The following is a 14,680-nucleotide window of genomic DNA, read 5'->3' as shown; positions in this document are numbered from 1 at the left end:
TAAAACTTAGTAATCAAAATGGCATAGTGTTGGCATAGAAACAGGGACATAGACCAGTGGAGCAAAATAGCCTAGAAGTGTCGCGACCCCCTTGCCCGCAAGGAAGACGCAACACCGGGAATCTTCTTCCAGTCGTTTATTCAGGTTCTCGAGATCTCTTCCACTCTACTCTCTTCTTCATCTTCCTCCTCTTCATCTTCCTCCCCGAATGCTCCTACCAGCCTTAATAAAGCATCTCAAGCCCCAATGCGAAGCTGCCACGTGGAGCTTTCTCATAGGGTGTTAGAAAACCACGCACCAACTCTCCCAATTAAGGAGTTGTTTGTCACAAACCACAGTCGAGCCAGCGCCATCTTGTAATGGCGACCGCAGCCCGCAGAAACGGCTCACTACAGTTCCCCCTTTTGTTTTCTAAAAACAATACAGGCGAGAGTAGAGGTCCTATCCCACTGTGCAGAAGTGGCTGCATAGTATGGCTCAGCCCCAAGGAGGGCCCTTCCCCAGATCTGAGACCATATCAGCCGACGCTTTTCTCGTGGGACGGGGCGTGGACGCGTCTAACCCGCATGCAATAGGACATGCTCTCCTTGAGGTCCACTTCAAGGATCACTCAAGTGCAGTGCCTTGCCTCGCATCCTGTATCGTGACGATGGTGGACGAAGGGGGATAGCTGAGGCTGAACTGTGGCTGTATAGAAATATAACGACAAACAAGTTGGTAACACCCTAAAAGAAAGGCACGGGTAATCTGTGCAAGCCAGACTTGAGGTGAAATGCCATTACTCATACTAAGCCTTCAACCAGGAACCTTATCAGACCCAAGCAGGTCAGGACGTTCCCACATGACCGTTATTGGCTGAATATGAAAACAGACACCACAAATCTTTCAAGGCCTTGTGAGCTCCTTCAAGGTCTTGTGAGCTGGCCTCTTTGACATGCACAAAAATCAGGGCTGGATCCAAGCCCTGGGGGCCGGGGGGAATCCGTGCCAGCAGTTCCCCCCCTTTTGTTTGTTGCACGTCAAAGGGAATCAAGTAGCCCCTGTCTTAGGTCGTTCACTGCCCCTACACTGCTTACCCGTCTTTGGGGAGGCCCCATTCCCCTGTCTTAGGTTGCAGTGCAAGCGTGAAAGTTGCCCGTCTCTGGGTACTACAAGATCAGCTTGTTGTTGCCAAGGCGTTCAGTGGTATCTATTCAGCCAGTCATTATTGGGTCTTTAATTGGTTCCGGTTCAACAAGGCATAGAGTAAAAATAAAGAAGAAAAAGGGGGCAAAAGGAGGAAGGCATGAAGCAGGGATCATTGTAGAAAAATCATCTTCGAATTGGTCGGAGACAAACTTCAGCAAGATCATCCTTGGTCTGCAGGCGTTGATAATGGATCTGTATTGGCTTAGAAATCAGAATGTTAATTTGGTCTTTAATAAATTGTGTCATTCTCTTACCTAGGCAGGGGCCTACAGCAGCTATAAGGAGGAGACCGAAAAGCGGTCCCATTACAGTGGATATCAAAGGAGTTAACCATGGGGTGTTTTTTAAACCACTGTTCAAACCATCCTTGTTGTGCTTCAAACTCCTTTTGTCTTTTAGCCAATCTTTCCGTGACCTTTTCCACAGTTTCACGGATTACCCCAGTATGATCTGCATAAAAACAACACTGTTCCTTTAAGGCTACACATAGTCCTCCTTCCCTTAGGAATAATAAATCTAGTCCCCTCCTATTTTGTAACACAACTTCTGAGAGGGAGGTGAGGGACTTTTCCAAAGCAGTAATTGACTTGGCCATGGCTGTTAAATCTTATAGCTGGGTAGAGAATAACATTTAAGATCTACAGTGGTATTAGAGGATAATTTAGACAGTATTACTACCCCTTCATAATAGGGCGGCCTGGAGGTTAAGCATAGCCAGCAATCTTGGGTCCTGTTAGGACTAGTGGCATTGAGAGCGAAAAAGGCTCCTTGGATCAAATCAAAAAGACGATCTCCAGTTCCAGGGTGTATGGGCCCAGGGGCACAATCAAAGGTTTGATAGCCCACAGTTATTGTTTGACCGCTGGGGGAAGATATTACTGCTGGGGCTATAGGCTGTTTGGGTCCAGATGGGGCCTTTTGATCTCCGAGCACCTGATTGGGTCCTATTAAACTTCCAGTAGGCTGTTCTGTGGTCAATTTAAGCCGAAAAAGCAGGCCAGGATTGTACTGTCCGGGGGTGTAAATACGCAGCCCCCAGAGATATCCTTAAGTCCAATCTGGCTGCTGTTTTCCATTGGAAGTAAACTGAATAGTAATATCTGATTCTCCCTCTATTGTTTGCCAGAAGTGGGTAACATCAGTTTGCCAGACATCATTGGTGTGTAAGCCTCTAGGATTAACACTTAGACTAGGGGAATGAATGAATGGAGCACACACTGGGCATAAGAAAACAATTTGTAGAGTCTGATCACGTGAGCACCCCGCACAGAAGCGTAAGGATTGTGCATTTAGATGGAATTTAGCATGGAGCTAAGGAGTTGATCCGTTTGTAATTGTTCCATGATAGTAAATTGTCTGCCAATATAAGGGGTTGCCTCAATAACTGAGGCTAAATTAGCAACATAGAGACTATCAGTATACACATCAAGTGGAATGGAATTGTATAATTTAAGGGCCATAATTAGAGCCTCAACTTCTGATATTTGGGCAGACAGTCTAGGAACAGGGTGTCGAATTACTTGAGATCCATCAAAAACAACAGCAAACCCCCCTCTTGCTCCGTCTGTATAAACAGTCTGAGCTCCCGGGATAGATTTCCCTTTAATAATTTTAGGAGAAATAATAGGACATTTTTTAAGGTCTTCTAGAAGTTTATGTCGGGGAGAGTGATTATCAATTTGACCTTTGAAATTACAAGGGAAGAGACACCAAAGATCATGTTCTTGTTGGAAATTTAAAATCATATCCTGGGTATAAGGTTGAATGAGAATGTCAAAAGTCTTTCCAAACAGTGCATCACCCAAATATTTGGCCTTCCAGATCAGATTCATCACCAGTTCATAAAAGGGAGTTATTACTCGAGAGTTAGAAGCAGGTAAATGGACCCAATAGATGGGACCTATTTGTCAAAACACTGTAGTAGGAGTTAATTTTGATGGCAGGATTATAAATGATAGGGGCATAGAGTAGTTTATCTGGGTAACCTGCGTGTCTTGTAGGGCCTTCTCTATCAGTCTTAATGATTGTAGAGCCTCAGGTGTGGGATTCTCTTGTAGGGCCTTCTCTATCAGTCTTAATGATTGTAGAGCCTCAGGTGTGGGATTCTCTTGTAGGGCCTTCTCTATCAGTCTTAATGATTGTAGAGCCTCAGGTGTGGGATTCCTGACTGAGCTGGGGGAAGGGTCTCCTTGGAGGAGATCATACAGAGGCTTAAATTCCTGGAAAGAGAGGAGTTGGCACTGTTGTCAAAGTTATAAACATACCTCTTAAGAGAGGGGGAAAGGGAGAAACCTTTAGCAACTTGACGTTTCTCCCAAGAATGATCCTGACAAGGCGTAAATGTTGGGGGGAAACCAAGATTAGGGGTACAGTAAGGAAAGGCCTTAAAATGAGTGGCATTATAAAGACTATTAGAAGAAGGAGGCACTGGGATTAGTACTTCGGAGATAATAGCCAAGGTAGTTATGTTTAAAGCAGAGCTATTTACGGGGGTTCCTGAGCCTGATTGTTCCCCTGAGGCTACTTAGCTCAATACAGCACTGAGAATGCTTCCCTGAGACCTGACTGGACCGCAATGGGTCCTTCCAGTTAGTCAAATTCTTGGTCTTAAGGCTAATACAATGAGCGTTCCCGAAGCCAAAACAAGAAACTCCTGTGAGATTAACTTGAGATTGATCAAAAATGCTTTCCACCTGAGTTAGTGTGAAGGCGGCATCCACTCCATAAGTGCGCACAGACTCCGCCAGGGTCTTCAATTTATCATCTTATGAGTTTAACATAGAAACCTGTGGAATCAAATTTTGTCTGAAAAAGATATCTTCCGTTAGCATTTACAGGTAGGCATTTTTAAAAATACAGTTTCTGAGTAGCTCCGGTAGAAATCTGAAACGCAGCAGTACAGGTTAGTGGCTGGAAGGCGGGACTAGAAGTCCTGTCTGAGTGACTGTGGAAGAACCAATCGGTAGCCCCCAAGAGTGTGGGAGGTGGGACCAGGAAGCCGCTCTTCCGCCAGGCAGCCCATGGTTACCATGGTGATGCAAGCAACACGGAGTCCGTCGCTCACCCTCAGGGCAAAAGTTCCCCAAGATTTCCTAGCCGACCGCACCTTGCCTGATTTTGTTTGCATTTTTCCCCGCCTGGCCAAGCTCTTACTGCGGCAGCAGCCTGCTCTGTTTCTGGACCATCCCCGCACACTCCGGCTTCCGGGCAGGGGCGGGCTCCTGTTCCCTTTTCCCGGCTGCAGTGGGCGTCCCTGGGCATAGATCCCAGGGTCATAATTAATCTGCTGCTGCGGCACCCATGGCACAGCAACAAAAGGAACACAGAAAACGAAAGACACAGACGACAAAAAAAGAACACAGAAAACAAAAGTGAAAGTACACATAGCAGCTGCAATAAAATATGAGGCTCTCTCTTTCTTTGTAGAGGAGCTGACCCCGCTTTGGTCGCGGATCCCACTTACTGGGACTATCCGGTGCACCACCCCTGACGACTGAAAGTTCTGGTTCCCGGGTCTCGGCACCACTTGTCGCGACCCCCTTGCCCGCAAGGAAGACGCAACACCGGGAATCTTCTTCCAGTCGTTTATTCAGGTTCTCGAGATCTCTTCCACTCTACTCTCTTCTTCGTCTTCCTCCTCTTCATCTTCCTCCCCGAATGCTCCTACCAGCCTTAATAAAGCATCTCAAGCCCCAATGCGAAGCTGCCACGTGGAGCTTTCTCATAGGGTGTTAGAAAACCACGCACCAACTCTCCCAATTAAGGAGTTGTTTGTCACAAACCACAGTCGAGCCAGCGCCATCTTGTAATGGCGACCGCAGCCCGCAGAAACGGCTCACTACATAGAAGAAAACAGAAACATACACATCTAAGCCAACTGATTTTTGATAAGATTCTAAGAACACACATTGGAGCAAAGACAGTTTTTCCCTAAATGGTGCTGGGAGAATTGGATATCAACATGCAGAATTATGAAAGTAGACTCCTGACTCTCTCCAGTTACAGAAATCAAGTTAAAATGAATGCATGTCTTAACTATTAGACCTTAAACACTTTTATGAACATAGTGATGTCCTGCCTTGTGATTTTAAGCATTGACTTACATGGTGTGGTTACCACTCTCTCCCAGCATATTCATACATTTCCTCTCTCCCACAGATATTCAGTGTACATGAGGCTAATGTTAACCAAATTTTAATGATTTGTTACTGGCTATTCTGATGTCTTTATCTGGAACATAGGCAAGAATTTCACTGATCTGGCAATCTAGGCATGGAATTAGACACAGGAGGAGTAGAATATATGTGTCTTATTGCAGAAGGATTTCAAGTAGAATGGCCAACGTTTTATAGTCCTAGTTATATTAGAGCAATCAATTTAATGTGTATTCTTCCCAGTACCCTACAAAATAGACACTGTTAATATCCATATTTTAGAATTGATAAAGATAAAGCCTGTGTTTTAAACCACTGTGTGGCATTGCTTCTACTTTACCACACAGAGTTTGAAAGAAATTTGGATGTGGAGGAACTTAATAATGTAGGTGTGACTGTTTAAGAATATTCTTTATCAGTTAAAAGGTACCTCAATGAATCTGGAATAAATTGAAAATCAAATTAAATACTAGACATTCAAAATTGTAGAGGCTTTCCATATAAGACCTTTTATTCAGAAACACTATACATCATCCAATACTTTCTCTGGGTCTGACAATTTGTATTTATGATCAGTACAATTCAGCTTTTACTTTAAATATTTGAGAAGTACCATGCTCATGTTAGCACATATAAAGTATATTAATATACTGGGTTATATTGCATTTGTACTTGAAACAGTAAACAACCTCTCAAAACGTGTTAAGATATCAATAAACTACATAGAAATGCTCAGATTAAAAACAGATATCCTTCCATTGAAATCAAGGCCCTACCAGCATCTGTTAAAATTTAAGTTGTTACCCTGAATCCATTTGCTGAGTTTTCTTTAGTAGGGTAGTTTATTCCAGCCATTTTCTAAGGCTCATAATTTGGAATATTCTAGATATAAAACTAAATCCATACCTTATATTATTTTCATTTCATAGAATAGATATCCATGGTGGTTTATGTTAGCAACAAAACCAGTATATTTGAAGAAATTAATGGAATACAGCAGATCACAAAATTTGTGTTTTCTAATATCTAATTAATATAAACACAAGGATGAAAATAAAACCATAATAGGATAAAGGAATAGACCTGTTTACAGGTTTACATGTATTTGAAATATGACACTGGATCCCATTAATGTTTACAATGAATGCAAATAAATAAAAACATCACCAGAAACTATCAATAGATGACATATTTTTAAGTTGTTATTAACTTAAAAATATGTCATCTAAGAAAATAAACAATAGATTCTGTCAAGGAGAGGCACAGAGAGGCCTCCAACCTTTCTCTAGGAGCCTCTTTTAACCTAACCTCTAGAAAGTGAGTATGTGAGGTGACAAAATCTAGATAATTTTTTTTTTCTAATTTGAGTGATGTGGACTAAATATATACTCTTTCCTTTCAGTTTCCTATTACAAAAGGATTGAGATTGCAGTGGGTATAACTGAGACCTAAATGATAAAGGAGAGAAATGAAATTACACTTTAATGGAAGCACAGTCTCTGGGACTGAGCAACAAGGTCAGTGCTTCACAATGCTGATGACCACAGGGCATTACTTTTTTCTTTTTTTTGGGGGGGCAGTGGTTACTGGTGATTGAACTCAGGGGCACTCAGCCATTAAGACACATCCCCAGCCCTATTTTATATTTTATTAGAGACAGGGTGTCATTGAATTGCTTAGTGTCTGGCTTTTGCTGAGGCTGGCTTTGAACTCGCAATCCTGTCTCAGCCTCTGAGCTGATCCTGTACCAGGATCACAAGGCATTTCTTAACACTCCTCTGACTCATGACACTCAACTAACCCCACAGTTTGCAATTACATACTTTATGCTCTGGCCTTCTTCATCATCCCAGATTCTTCACCACTTCTCCTTAATAAGCAGTATTTTGCTTCTTAAAGTTGAAATCATTTCTGTAAAGAAGAGCTAAGTCTTTCTGTTCTTTGCTGGATCATTCATCTGTCTCTAGTAACACTTACTATGTCATTTCATTTCTTTTTTGTAAATTTATCCAAAAATGTACAGTCTATATACCTTACCTCTACTCTAGATTTGTAGATTCCTTGAACATTAGAACATATGATTTCTGTATTTTTATCTTCAATAGCCAGTTCCACCCTTGAAATTTAGTAGACTCTCAATACATATTTATGGCATTTTTCATTGAAGGGTGTTCTTTTTTTTTTCTTAAAACTTCACAATCTTTCTGACAGTGTCTTTGAAGACTTGCTTTAGTTGTTGGTTTCTTAGTGTATAAATGAAGGGATTCAACATGGGGGTGACTGAAGTAATGAGCACAGTTATTCCTTTGTTGAAAGCACCTCCTTCTTTTATAGGGGATTAATGCACATAAGCATGCAGCTGCCATAAGATAGGGAGATGACAATCATGTGGGAAGAGCAAGTGGAAAAGGCCTTTGTCCTTTGCTGGGAAGAGAGGATCCTCAGAATGGTCCTGATGATGTATGTGCAAGAAACTGTCACCAGAACCAAAGTAATCACTAGAGTCACCAGAGCCACGAGCGTGACCATCCTTTCTAAGAGGCTTATGTCTGAGCAGGCCAGCTCCAGATGGGGCCTATTATTCTGCACATAAATCCTGCTTGCTAAAAACTCACAATGTGGGTGAAATTATTAACTCAGAATATATATATACACACACACACACACACAAACACACACACACACACATATATATCACATAGATATATGCTCAAATTAATCATCAGAAGAGAAACTAGAGGACATATGGTTGTGTTTTGTTGGTGTCTTAGGCAAAAAGAAGAATTCTTTTTGGAAATACTCTGAATTTTTTCCCATTATTTTTGAAGTATGAAGAAAGATTATACCCATACTATAGGCATAATATGAACAATTTATATGTCTGATCCACATATAAAGCATAGTTGAATTATTTGATGTTTGATAAACATAGACAATAGTTACATATGTATTATAAAAGCACAAAAGTTTATTTTCATAATTATAAAGCACAAAACAACAAAAAAGTGTTTATCACTTATAGGATTCCAATTATGTGCATGACTAGTATTTGTTTTTCCTTCTCTGTCCCTCTTCTATAGATCCATCCATGTTTTTCATATTCTGATTTTATCTTTGACATCTTATGATATACATTCCAAATTAATGAACTTGTTTTGGTAACTTGATCAATATTCCTAAACTCTAACCTTCTTGAATCAAGAGGTGCTGAAAATCTGAATAGTTACAGAACTTACCCAACCAAAATTTAGTCATAATGCTTCTAAATTCAGAGCTTGTTCTCTGTGAGTTTATATCTCACACAATGAGAAGTGGTCTCTGTATATTTCCATTCCACATCACAAGAATGGCATATGGCCAGAGATGTAACTTCTGCTTTGCACTTCTTTTTTATGACATTGGGTCTTTGACTAATCTCTGGGGCATGCAATTATTGAAGAAACCATTGTGAATAAAGGAAACTTAAAAGAAGGCAAAATAAATTGTTTCATTTTGGTTTTTGTATTATAAGAGAAAAATGTTCCAGGGAGAACATTAGGTTGATGAGTCTACCAAATAAGAAGAAGCCATGTTTGTCACTTTCATGAATGGTGCTCACAGTTATTAAGATTTAAATGTAAGTAAGCCTCAGCAAACATAAATAGGCTGTCAGTTCTTTGAGAGAAATATAATCCGTTTTACAGTGTCTTTTTTTTTGTTTTGTTTTTTTTTAATTGATTGTTCAAAACATTACAGAGCTCATGATATATCATCTTTCATACATTAGACTCAATTGGGTTTTGAACTCCCATTTTTACCCCAAATACAGATTGCAGAATCACATCTGTTACATACTCACATTATTACATAATGGCATATTAGTGACTGTTGTATTCTGCTACCTTTCCTATCCCCTACTATCCCCCCTCCCCTCCCCTCCCCTCCCATCTTCCCTCTCTACCTCCTCTGCTGTTGTTAAATTCTCTCCCCTTTTTCCCCCTCCCCCTTGCCCCTCATAACCTCTTTTAATTTTGTGTATCATTGAAGGTCTCCTACCATTTCCATATGCTTTCCCTTCTCTCTCCCTTTCTCTCCCCCCATTCGTCTTTGTTTACTGTTAGTCTTTTCCTCATGCTCTTCCTTCCTGTCCTGTTCTTAGTTGCTCTCTTTATATCAAAGAAGACATTAGGCATTTGTTTTTTAGGGCTTGGCTAGCTTCACTTAGCATAATCTGCTCTAATGCCATCCATTTCCAAGCAAATTATATGATTTTGTCATTTCTTAGTGCTGCATAATACTCCATTGTGTATAGATGCCACATTTTTTTATCCATTCCTCTATTGAAGGGCATCTAGGTTGGTTCCACAGTCTAGCTATTGTGAATTGTGCCACTATAATCATTGATGTGGCCATATCCCTATAGTGTGCTCTTTTAAGGTCTTCAGGGAATAGTCCGAGAAGGGCGATAGCTGGGTCAAATGGTGGATCCATTCACAGCTTTCCCAGGAATCTCCATACTGCTTTCCAAATTGGCCTCACCATTTTGCAGTCCCACCAGCAGTGTACAAGTGTACCCTTTTCCCCACATCCCCGCCAACACTTATTGTTGTTTGACTTCATAATGGCTGCCAATCTTATTGGAGTGAGATGGTATCTTAGGGTGGTTTTGATTTGCATTTCTCTGATTGCTAGAGATGGTGAGCATTTTTTCATGTACTTGTTGATTGATTGTATGTCCTCCTCTGAGAAGTGTCTGTTCAGGTCCTTGGCCGATTTGTTGATTGGGTTATTTGTTATCTTTTTGTTTATTTTTTTGAGTTCTTTGTACATTCTGGATATTAGGGCTCTATCTGAGGTGTGAGGGGTAAAATTTTGTTCCCAGGATGTAGGCTCTCCATTTACCTCTTTTATTGTTTCCCTTGCTGAGAAAAAACTTTTTAGTTTAAGTAAGTCCCATTTGTTTATTCTTGTTATTAACTCTTGGGCTATGGGCATCCTATTAAGGAATTTGGAGCACGACCCCACTATATGTAGATCGGAGCCAACATTTTCTTCTATCAGATGCAGCGTCTCTGATTTGATATCTAGCTCCTTGATCCATTTTGAGTTAATTTTTGAGGATGGTGAGAGAAAGGGATTCAATTTCATTTTGTTGCATATGGATTTCCAATTTTCCCAGCACCATTTGTTGAAGATGCTATCCTTCCTCCCTTGCATGTTTTTAGCCCCTTTATCAAATATAAGATAGTTGTAACTTTGTGGATTAGTCTCTGTGTCCTCTACTCTGTACCATTGGTCCACCTGCCTGTTTTGGTACCAGTACCATGCTGTTTTTGTTACTATTGCTTTGTAGTACAGTTTGAACTCTGGTATTGCTATAACTCCAGATTCACACTTCCTTCTTAGAATTGCTTTTGCTATTCTGGGTCTTTTGTTTTTCCATATGAATTTCATGATTGCTTTATCTATTTCTACAAGAAATGCCGTTGGGATTTTGATTGGCATTGCGTTGAACCTGTAGAGAACTTTGGGTAATATCGCCATTTTGATGATGTTACTTCTGCCTATCCATGAACAGGGTACATTTTTCCATCTTCTGAGATCTTCTTCTATCTCTCTCTTTAGGGTTCTGTAGTTTTCATTGTATAAATCTTTCACCTCTTTTGTTAGGTTGATTCCCAAGTATCTTATTTTCTTTGAGGATATTGTGAATGGAGTGGTTTTCCTTATTTCCATTTCAGAGGTTTTGTTGCTGATATACAGGAATGCCTTTTATTTATGCGTGTTGATTTTATAACCTGCTACTTTGCTGAATTCATTTATTAACTCTAGCAGCTTCTTTGTAGACCCTTTTGGGTCTGTTAAGTATATTATCATGCCATCCGCAAATAGCGATAATTTAATTTTTTCTTTTCCTATTTTTATGCCTTTAATTTCTTTTGTCTGTCTAATTGCTCTGGCTAGTACTTCGAGAACTAAATTGAATAGAAGTGGTGATAGAGGGCATCCCTGTCTTGTTCCAGATTTTAGAGGGAATGCCTTCAGTTTTTCTCCATTTAGGATGATGCTAGCCTGAGGTTTAGCATATATAGCTTTTACAATGTTGAGGTAAGTTCCTGTTATCCCTAGTTTTTCTAGTGTTTTGAACATAAAGGGATGCTGTACTTTGTCAAATGCTTTTTCTGCATCTATCGAGATGATCATATGGTTCTTGTCTTTAAGTCTATTGATGTGGTGAATAGCATTTATTGATTTCTGTATGTTGAACCAGCCTTGCATCCCAGGGATGAATCCTACTTGATCATGGTGCACAAGTTTTTTGATATGTTTTTGTATTCGATTCGCCAGAATTTTATTGAGAATTTTTGCATCCAAGTTCATTAGAGATATTGGTCTGTAGTTTTCTTTCTTTGAAGTGTCTTTGTCTGGTTTTGGGATCAGATTGATGTTGGCCTCATAGAATGAATTTGGAAGAGCTCCTTCTTTTTCTATTTCTTGAAATAGCTTGAAAAGTATTGGTATTAGTTCTTCTTTGAAGGTTTTGTAGAACTCCGCTGTATACCCATCCGGTCCAGGGTTTTTCTTGGTTGGTAGTCTTTTGATGGCTTCTTCTATTTCTTCCTTTGTTATTGGTCTGTTTAAATTGTGTCTGACTTCCTGTCTCAATCTGGGCAGATCATATGCCTTAAGAAATTTATCGATATCTTCACTATCTTCTATTTTATTGGAATATAGGGTTTCAAAATACTTTCTAATTATCTTTTGTATTTCTGTAGTGTCTGTTGTGATATTGCCTTTTTCATCCCATATGTTAGTAATTTGAGTTCTCTCTCTTCTTCTCTTCATTAGCATGGCTAAGGGCCTGTCTATCTTATTTATTTTTTCAAAGAACCAACTTTTAGTTTTATCAATTTTTTCAATGGTTTTTTTGTTTCAATTTCATTGATTTCTGCTCTAATTTTAATTATTTCTTGTCGTCTACTACATTTGCTGTTGTTTTGCTCTTCCTTTTCTAGGGTTTTGAGGTGTAGTGTGAGTTCATTTATTTGTTGGTTTTTTCTTTTTTTGAGGAAAGAACTCCAAGAAATGAATTTCCCTCTTAAAACTGCTTTCATTGTGTCCCATAGATTCCGGTATGTTGTGTCTGTATTATCATTTGTCTCTAAGAATTTTTTCATCTCCTCCTTTATGTCTTCTGTAACCCATTGATCATTCAGTAACATATTGTTCATTTTCCATGTGATGTAGGATTTTTCCTTCCTTCTTTTATCATTGATTTCCAATTTTATTCCATTGTGATCAGATATGGTGCATGGTATTATCTCCATGCCTTTATACTTACTAAGAGTTGCCTTATGGCATAATATATGGTCTATCTTTGAGTAGGATCCATGTGCTGCTGAGAAGAACGTGTATCCACTTGATGATGGTTGATATATTCTATATATGTCGGTTAAGTCTAGGTTATTGATTGTGCTGTTGAGTTCTATAGTTTCTTTATTCAGTTTTTGTCTAGAGGATCTGTCTAATGGCGAGAGCGGTGTGTTGAAGTCACCCATAATTATTGTGTTGTGGTCTATTTGACTCTTGAACTTGAGGAGAGTTTGTTTTATGAACGTTGCAGCTCCATTGTTTGGTGCATACAAATTGATGATTGTTATGTCTTGTTGGTGGATGGTTCCTTTTAACAGTATATAGTGTCCTTCTTTATCCTTCTTGATTAACTTAGGTTTGAAGTTGATTTTATTTGATATGAGTATGGCCACTCCTGCTTGCTTCCGAGGGCCATGTGAGTGGTATGATTTTTCCCAACCTTTTACCTTCAGCCTGTGTATGTCTTTTCCTATCATATGAGTCTCTTGAAGGCAGCATATTGTTGGATTTGTTTTTTTGATCCAGGTTACTAGCCTATGTCTCTTGATTGGTGAGTTTAGGCCATTAACATTTAAGGTTACAATTGAGATATGATTTGTACTTCCAGTCATGCTTCTTTATTTATTTATTTTAGTTTGGCTGGTTTTACTTTTTGGTTATTTTCCTCCCCCTTTACTGAGATACCTCCTGCTGTTAGTTTTGGGCACTATTTTTCAATTCCTCTTCTTGTAGTATTTTGCTCAAAATGCTTTGCAGTGCTGGTTTTCTTGCTGCGAATTCTTTTAGCTTTCGTTTATCATGAAAGATTTTAATTTCATTGTCAAATCTGAAGCTTAATTTTGCTGGATACAGTATTCTTGGTTGGAATCCATTATTTTTCAGCATTTGAAATATATTGTTCCAAGATCTTCTTGCTTTCAAAGTCTGTGATGAGAAATCAGTTGTTAACCTAATTGGTTTACCCCAGAATGTAATCTGCCTCCTTTCTCTTGTAGCTTTTAATATTCTCTCCTTGTTCTGTACGTTGGCTATCTTCATAATTATATGTCTTGGAGTTGGTCTATTATGGTTTTGAATGTTTGGGGTCCTGTAGGCTTCCAGGATTTGGCAATCTATTCCATCTTTCATCTATGGGAAGTTTTCTAGAATTATTTCATTTAATATGCTGTCCATTCCTTTGGTTTGAGTCTCTGTGCCTTATTCTATCCCGATGACCCTCAAATTTGTTTTTTTTTTATGACATCCCATATCTCTTGAATAGATTGCTCATGGGATTTAAGCATCTTTTCTGTGTTGACTATATTCTTTTCAAGTTGATACACCTTGTCTTCATTATCAGATGTTCTGACTTCTACTTGATCAGGTCTATTTGTAATATTCTCGTTTGAGTTTTTAATTTGGTTTATATTTTCCTGCAATTCTAGGATTATTGTTTGATTTTTTTTAAGATCTCTATCTCCTGGTAGAGTTTGTTCTTTGCCATTTGAATTTGTTTGTTTAATTCATTTTCAACATATTCTTTTATTGCTTGGACTTGCTGTCTCATGTCTTCTCTAATATTCCTTTCCATTTGAGTTAGGTATGCCTTGAGTTCTTTCCCTATCCCTGCTTCTGATGTTTCTATGTCCTCCTGTAGAATTAAGTTGTCCTGCATTGTTTGTACTCCTTTTTTCCCTTGTTTTCTCATGTTGTCCATGTTACTTTCCAGCTCTATTTGATTGCTGTGTTTCTGCTCTCTTCTATAGATTTGTTTTGGTTCTGTATTACTCTGTTGTTTCTTCTTTGTGTTGTTAAACTGTGCCTGCTAACGTGGATTCTGCTGGGAAGGAATTCCGACGACCGAGCTCCAGTGACGTCACTACTCTGCTCTGACGGGCCCCAGGCTCCTTGCTGGGGTGTCCTAATGGGGCTGTGTGACTGGACTGTCTCTGTTTGGTTTCAGCTCCCCGTCGAGGCAGGCGGGCAGTCTCCAGCCGCCCAGTATC

At 39.5% G+C, this 14,680-nt stretch overlaps 1 pseudogene across 1 annotated transcript in view; it reads right to left on the bottom strand.

Moving 5' to 3' along the window:
* Window positions 1-14,680, bottom strand: part of LOC308658267 (olfactory receptor 6C4-like) — a 28,555-nt pseudogene that overhangs the window by 31 nt on the left and 13,844 nt on the right. The gene's annotated exons all lie outside the window — the stretch shown is intronic.

Source organism: Spermophilus citellus (genome assembly GCF_964194105.1).
Source record: "Spermophilus citellus genome assembly, chromosome: 10".
Classification (NCBI taxonomy): domain Eukaryota; kingdom Metazoa; phylum Chordata; class Mammalia; order Rodentia; family Sciuridae; genus Spermophilus; species Spermophilus citellus.
The sequence above is the reverse complement of the archived record's forward strand: the minus strand, read 5'-3'. Positions and strand labels throughout refer to the sequence as shown.